The sequence below is a fragment of the Meles meles genome, chromosome 8 (genome assembly GCF_922984935.1).
Source record: "Meles meles chromosome 8, mMelMel3.1 paternal haplotype, whole genome shotgun sequence".
Lineage (NCBI taxonomy): Eukaryota > Metazoa > Chordata > Mammalia > Carnivora > Mustelidae > Meles > Meles meles.
In genome coordinates this window covers 47243547-47252155 of record NC_060073.1, presented here as the reverse complement: position 1 = coordinate 47252155, position 8609 = coordinate 47243547, and positions in this window count along the sequence as shown.

Here is an 8609-nt window from a genome sequence, read left to right as displayed (position 1 = left end):
GTAGCTCTGTATGCCCACGGGTCTTGTCCCCGTGCTTTAATAAAATCAATCTTTTCAAGAATTCTTTCTTGGCCATCATCTCCGGACCCCAACAACACTACTCCAAAAACTCGTCATTTGGTGCTGAAATGGGGCTTGGAGTCTTTTCATCTGGACTCTGAACCACGGTGTCAGCTTGGTGAGTACTTTCCTCTCCCTGGACTCTCATTCCAGGCGTTTTTCGAGGAGTATGGTCTTATTGAAAAACTTTCATGTTGATTGCTCAGGCTGCAATCATTCAGCTGTGGCTACTCTATGGGGAGAAGCCTGCCTGCCTTCTGGCTGGTAGTAACCTGGCCTGAAACTGAAAGACCCAGAAACTTGATGCCCTCTCTTTATTCCTGTCTTTATACAAAGTTGTTTGTCTTGGGCATGGGATGGCCACCTCAGTTACCAGGATGGCTGCCAATCTTAAGACTTCTGTGTGAGTTTTCCTCTTCATTGGTCTGTTGTGATCTCCTCCACATCTGTGGTCCAGCCACTTCTGGCCACAAGACCCTCACTGGGAGTTAGCCGAAACCTGTACCCGACTGAATTATAACCCAGTGGGGGACCATTTCCTAGCAAAGCTGGCTATGAAGACTTAATGTGTTGGGATGTCACCTGGATCGTGATGGATTTCTATCTTTACTGTTCTCTGGCAATGTCCTCTGCTAACTACTTAAGTCACAACATTGGGAACTTTCCTCTTGTAAAACTCTTAGTGTTTTCCATGGATTAAAAATGGTGAGTTCTTTGTGGCTTTCATTTCAGGGCGGGACCTTCACAGTAAGTCAAACTCATGTTCCATATGCCAGTGCCCATTGTAGTCTAGAATGTGATGCGGAAGCGGGGTGTGCGGGGGCAAGCCTCCCTCCTACAGGACCTTTATAGCTGGTGGTGGTCTTAGCGATTTTGTTTGAGGGATGCTTCCTGATGCTTTGACACTCAGAACCTCTGACCTACCCTGCATATGGGGCACTACCCATAAGTTGGCAGGGGGATTTTCTTGGTAATGGACCTTCTCTTTTCAGTTCCCAGGAACCCTCTCTTGGGATGAATTTTAACCTACTGGAAACAATTCGGATGGCAAGATTTAATGAAAGAAAATCTGTGTCTGCTCATCTGTCCAAGCTGACAGACTTTAGGAATGGGAGACCTCTTTCTCTGCACTCTCGACTTTTATCTGCCTTCCCCTCCCCACCTAATTTTGCACCACCTTGGGCACAGCCTGCCTAACTGGTTCTTACTCCATCTGGGTGCCCCTCGCACCACTGGCTCCTCCTTCCCTCTCTGCAGAGAAGTGAAGAGCACCCCTTTGGACTTAACAGCATCCACTTCAGATTTCCTCACCAGTGTCCCCAGTAAAAAATGACAATGGGGAGCAAATTGATTGACTTTTAATTGGACCCAGGTGGAACATAATTTGATATTTAAAGTAACCGAAGGGCACATGGGTGGCTTAGTTTTTAAGCATCTGCCTTCAGCTCAGGTTACAATTCCAGGGTCCTGTGATTGAGTCCCACATCTGGCTCCCTGCTCAGCAGGAAGCCTGCTTCTTTCTCTCCTTCTGCCTGCTGGCTACCTACTTGTGCTCTCTATCTCTCTGTCAAATAAATAAATAAAATCTTTTAAAAATAAATAAAAAACCCAATTCCTTTAAAATTATAGTGGTATAAGATTGAAATTCTACTTTTCTCTCTGTTAAAAAGACAAAGTTTTGAATTGTCTTGAATTGTTGGTCTGTGCTTGACAAGAAAAAGTAAACAAAGTTTTTTCTCTTTTGTCTGCCTAGAAAACCAGTTCCTAGGTTTTGTCTCTGATCACTTGGTTAAAACTTCTCAATATTAAATGAGCTAAGTTTTGCTAATAACTATATAACCCTACATATTTGCCTTTGGAATCTCTTATTATAACCTTGGTGAAATGAATAAGTTTTGTAATGATCCGTAATCCTATTCAGCCATGTGTTATAACTTGGAGGTTTTAAACAAACTTCCCAAGGTCTAAATTGTAAATGAAGTCTCTTCACCCATAAGGCCCTTTTTTTTTTTAATTTGTTTATTTACAGCATAACAGTGTTCATTGTTTTGGCATCACACCCAGTGCTCCATGCAGTACGTGCCCTCCCTGTTACCCACCACCTGGTTCCTCAACCTCCCCCCCCCCGCCCCTTCAAAACCCTCTGGTTGTTTTTCAGAGTCCATAGTCTCTCATGGTTCATCTCCCCTTCCTGTTTCCCTCAACTCCCTCTCCTCTCCATCTCCCCATGTCCTCCATGTTATTTGTTATGCTCCACAAATAAGTGAGACCATATGATACTTGACTCTCTCTGCTTGACTTATTTCACTCAGCATAATCTCTTCCACTCCCGTCCATGTTGCTACAAAAGTTGGGTATTCATCCTTTCTGATGGAGGCATAATACTCCATTGTGTATATGTACCACATCTTCCTTATCCATTCATCCGTTGAAGGGCATCTTGGTTCTTTCCACAGTTTGGCGACCGTAGCCATTGCTGCAATAAACATTGGGGTACAGATGGCCCTTCTTTTCACTACATCTGTATCTTTGAAACTAGAAGCTGGTTTTTTGAAAGAATCAATAAGATCGATAAATCACTGGCCACGCTAATCCAAAAGAAAAGAGAGAAAGCCCAAATTAATAAAATTATGAATGAAAAGGAAGAGATCACAACTAACACCAAGGAAATAGAAACAATCATCAGAAATTATTACCAACAGTTATATGCCAATAAGCTAAGCAAACTAGATGAAATGGATGCATTCCTGGAAAACTACAAACTCCCAAAATTGAACCAGGAAGAAATTGACAACCTGAATAGACCGGTATCTAGTAATGAGATTGAAGCAGTGATCAAAAACCTCCCAAAAAACAAGAGCCCAGGACCTGACAGATTCCCTGGGGAATTCTACCAAACTTTCAAAGAAGAAATAACACCAATTCTCCTGAAGCTGTTCCAAAAAATTGAAGCAGAAGGAAAACTTCCAGACTCTTTTTATGAAGCCAGCATTATCCTGATCCCCAAACCAGGCAAAGACCCTACCAAAAAGGAGAATTTCAGACCAATATCACTGATGAATATGGATGCAAAGATTCTCAACAAGATCCTAGCAAACAGGATCCAGCAGCACATTAAAAAGATCATCCACCATGACCAGGTGGGATTCATCCCTGGGTTGCAAGGTTGGTTCAACATTCACAAATCAATCAATGTGACAGAACAAATCAATAAGAGAAGAGAGAAGAACCACATGGTCCTCTCAATTGATGCAGAAAAAGCATTTGACAAAATCCAGCATCCGTTCCTGATGAAAACGCTTCAAAGTCTAGGGATAGAGGGAACATTCCTGAACTTCATAAAATCTATCTGTGAAAGACCCACAGCAAATATCATCCTCAACGGGAAAAAGCTTGCAGCCTTCCCGTTGAGATCAGGAACACGACAAGGATGCCCACTCTCACCACTCTTGTTCAACATAGTATTAGAAGTCCCAGCAACGGAAATCAGACAACAAAGAGAAATAAAAGGTATCCAGATTGGCAAGGAAGAAGTCAAACTCTCTCTCTTTGCAGATGACATGATTCTTTTTATGGAAAACCCCAAAGACTCCACCCCCAAACTACTAGAACTCATACAGCAATTCAGTAACGTGGCAGGATACAAAGTCAATGTACAGAAATCAGTGGCTTTCTTATACACTAACAATGAAAATACAGAAAGGGAAATTAGAGAATCGATTCCATTTACTATAGCACCAAGAACCATAAGATACCTGGGAATAAACCTAACCAAAGAGGTAAAGGACCTGTTCTCGAGGAACTACAGAACACTCATGAAAGAAATTGAAGAAGACACAAAAAGTTGGAAGACCGTTCCATGCTCTTGGATTGGAAGAATAAACATTGTTAAAATGTTTATATTGCCTAGAGCAACCTATACTTTTAATGCCATTCTGATCAAAATTCCACCGGTATTTTTCAAAGAGCTGGAGCAAATAATCCTAAAATTTGTATGGAATCAGAAGAGACCCCGAATTGCTAAGGAAATGTTGAAAAACAAAAACAAAACTGGCGGCATCACGTTACCCATAAGTCCTTTTTATTTGGTATGTTAAGTTACCCTGGAAGAACTGTTAAACTAATCACAAGCCTTAGGTCGTATTGCTTGGATAAATGCTACAACTATCCTAGAGATGATATGCAATTCCTAATATTTTAATACGTTCTGGTATAAGGCCATCATTTAATATTCTGATTTTGAAGTGTTAAGTGTCAAAGAAATAACCAGACTTCCTGACATCTATATTGTAACTTCTCATCAGATCTTCAACCATGTCCATTTTTTAGTCTTTCTGTCATTTATAATTATTGTTTGTATTCTCTTGCAAAACATGTTTCATCTTCAAGGAGATTTATAAAAAAGACTTTTAACAAATACAAGTTTTTTAATATCTTTAAAATCCGCAAACTAAAATTGGTAAGAATTTCCAGAACTAACTAAACTGAGGAAGATTATGGTTTTTGTGACTCTTGTTTAAAACATTGCTGGTTCTCTAATATTTGCCCTTCCAGACTAAGGAAACTTCCTCTTATGATACCTATGGCACAAAAAATAAGATAAAATATTCCTCTGTGAACAAACTGAAAACTAACTTTTCTCTCTAACCGAACCCTCTGAAATTTAAAGGTTTCCATAAGTTTTCTTTATTTCATGGCAATTACAGTCATGTGCATAAGTTCAGTAAGAATGTGTTCTGCTTGTAATGGGACACCACTGGAAACATTAGTTATTTTACCAAGGCTTTGGCTGGAATGTCATATTTGAGAGACATGCATAGACTCAGATATGACCAGACAGCTTTAAGGAACTAAGGTTGACTTTATGAAGCATGAAGCCAATAAAACCCCTTGGAAATGTTGGCCTGATACTTTTTGTGGTTGTTGCTAAAGATTTTATGTATTTATTTGAGAGAGAGAGGATGAGGGGAAGATATAGAAGCAGATAGCCCACTGAGCAGGGAGACCCACACAAGGATCCATCCATGGATTCTGGGATCATGACCCCAGCCAAAGGCAGACACTTAACTGACTGAGCCACCCAAGTGCTGAGTTGGACTGATGCCTTGCTTACAGAGTTCCCAGTGGTCTTAACAGGTGAGTAAAGAATGTAACTTCCTGGCAGGTGTGGGAACCTCAGGATATACTGGGAACCTCCGGAAGAGGAATTTGCCCAAATCTACAGGTATTACAGGAATGTCTGATGGCAAGCACTTGGCTTGGCTTCTGGCCTAGAGAGGATACTAAAAGTTCAACCTGGAGATTCCTTATTATAAAAAGTTCCAGCAAAGGAAATTCTAAAAGATCTATATGATCAATCACTACTTTTGCTGAACTTACATAAATCATTAGGCCAAGTTTATTAAAATTAGACTTGTTTTATGGTCAAATTAGTCCCAATTTGGATATCTCTGATAAAAATGAGAGTTACTATAGAGAGAAAATGTTTCAAAACACTTTTTTGTAGATATTAGATTTTAAGCATTGAGACTCAAGAAAACTGGATTATTCTTTTACCATTAGGGCTTCTCAGAAGGGGGATTGCCCCAGAACAATCAATAGGGTTAAGTCCCTTTGAGTTACTATTTGGAAAACCTTTTCCCACTGTAGGCCTATCAACAGATGGAGACTATAAGGCTCCTAATTATTCACTAGGGACCAGGTTAATTCATAAATTTCTAAATGAATGCACAAACCGTATCCTCCCTAAACCTTATCTGACAGTCACTAGCAACTCACCCCATATGAACCACAGAGACATGGTTTAATTAGAGGATCACAAGTCTAATATAGCAGGGAATTTAACTCCAAAATGGTAGAGGCCCTATTGGGTGGGTCTTATTTGTGCTCCCACTGCAATACAATCAAAGGGACACTCTTCACACTTTATCTAGAATAAAACCTGTATCTCCTTCACAGGAAACCAATGAACAAACTAACATGCCTTCTTATTCCTGTGAACCTGTGGAAGGACTCAAATTTCTTTTCAAATGACAATAAAGAATGGGAGGGCTGGAAGATAACTATTTTAGTTAATTATCATAGGTCTTTTTATTCAGAGTTCTCTTATATAATACTAACCTTTTTTTATTGTCCTTTCTGGTGTCTCCTTCCCTGGTGCCAAGATTCCTTCACTGCCATAACTTTCAGCTGACAAATGATCCTTTCTACTCAAGGAGGTTTATATATGTTGTCTACCTTGGATTGGTTGCCTTTGCCTTTGGTTAACTCCTATATATAAATTCCTCAACTGACCAATGTTGACCCAGAGGGTCATTTCTATGCTCCTATTCAGCAGAAAGAAGTTACAGAAGGTAAGACCTTCCACCCCCAGCAACCTTAAAAATGTAAGGATCGAAATTAGGTGGGGGTGTGGGTGTGGGAAACAAAGACAGAAGGAAATGTAGATAAAATTAAATGTCCTTCTAACCCACAGCCCATTGACAAATACTTGAGGCAGGCAGAATATAATATTCCTCTAGGAAGCTCCCAACTGTCTTAATGTGAATGCCTTGTTAGAGGGAAAAATAACCTTGGTTTGACAACAGCAAGGCCTTAGGAATCCTGTGAGTCTTCTTCAGCATATGAACATCCTTTTGGAACTTCCCTTACCTTTTACTTCCTCTAACCCCAAAGTATATGATCAGTTGCTCCTCACAATCCCAGGGAAGCAGCTCTTTCTGCCCAGAGCTCCTGTCCTGATGCTTTAATAAAACCACATTTTGTACCAAAAACATCTCAAGAATTTTCTTGGCTGTTGGCTTCGGACCCCAAGAACACTACTCCAAATCACATCAGTACTTACTATTCAAGTTTGCTAAATTACCTGATATTAAGCAACTGATTGCTTATTTGGGAATTCCCATTTGGTATTCATTCCTTTTCCTCCTTACTGCTGAGCAGTTCCTTGCAACATAGGACCTATCCATGCATGGGACTCTACTATAGCTGCCCTCTAGCTGTGATCCGCAGTGGCAAGAGTGTTATGGTCTTCAACGGCTTAAGGCTCATTGTTACAAAAAAATACTTATTGGATGCCTATTAGGTACCTGTATCCTAAGCAATAGAGATACATAGGTGAAAAGAGCAACAAAGTACCCACCCTTCTAGAATTTACATTCTTGTGAGAAGGAAGAGGAATAAACAGAATAACTTTAGATAATTATAATCAAATAAAGTGTGGTGAGATACCTTAGTGGGTGACAGATGTCAAGAAATGTCTCTTTAAGATGACATTGGAGGAGTATTAGTTTCCTACTGCTGCTGTAACAAATTACCACAAACAGTGACTTAAAACATTTACACACACACACAAACACATTTATTATCTTATGGTTTTTGAGCTCAGAAGTCCAAAATGGGTCTTCCTGGGCTAAATGCTAAGTGTGGTATGGCTGCATTCCTTCTTTAGAAGCTCTAAGAATCCATTTCCTTGTCTTTTCCAGTTGCCCACATTCTTTGATTTGTGTCCCCAGTCCTCCATCTTCCAGGCCAGCTGTCCTTGTCACACTTGATCTGACTCTATTCTGCCTTCCTCTTCCACTTATAAAGACCCTTGTGGTTATTTTGGGCCTGTCTGGATAATCCAGGTGATCATCCCAGAGTCCCAAGTTTAGTAACCTTAATTCCATCTGCAACCTTATTTCTCCTGCCATGAAACTTAACCTATTCATAGGTTGTGGCCATTAAGACATGGACATATTAGCAGGGAAGAGCAGTATTCTGCTTACCACAGGAGGCAAACCTTAGGGAAATCTGGGGGGAAATATTCCAAAGAGAGAGGATCAAGGACACAGGTCCCCACATATTAAACAAGGCCTATCTTCTGAAAATGTTTCCAGTTTCTCACTTCTATATTTCCGATGCAAATAGAGTGGAGATGAAGCCAGCCAATTAGGTAACCTTAGAGTTTGGCTGTTTAATGGTTTGGAGCTCACTAATTGGTATATGGATATCCCCAGGGTCTGAAGATCTATTTCATCGGATCTCCAGGTATGGAATATCTACCTATTGAAATAGGGTGTTTCATAGCATCTCCAGGCACAGAATATTTATCAATTACCTATTACAAATAACTATTACCTTTAGAGATCCTTAAGATTCAGCCCTGCCTGTTTCCCCAACATCAGGTGTGCCATGTCTGGGCTGGCTACCACTGTTATTATTCAGTATTGGTATTCAGTTAAAGAACGGTCCCGTTCCATCATTTATTTTTTAAACATATTAATCTTCTTTTCAAAAATAACCTTCCATTCACTTAAAGTCAGGAGCGTTCCTTTGGCATTCCCCCCTACTACATTCGCAGGATAACTGGAGTCCTGACAAGCAGTCTGACAGATGAATAGCACTAATGAGCTGCTTCCTCTTTCACCCACACACCTCTTGGGAGATAGTCATGGTTGGCGGGGGGGGGGGGGGGGAGAGATCCTTAGGAACCATTAAACGTCCCTCAGAACACAGATCCTTTCTTGTCACCATTTATCGTATTTTTTCATTGCTTAGCAAAGAAA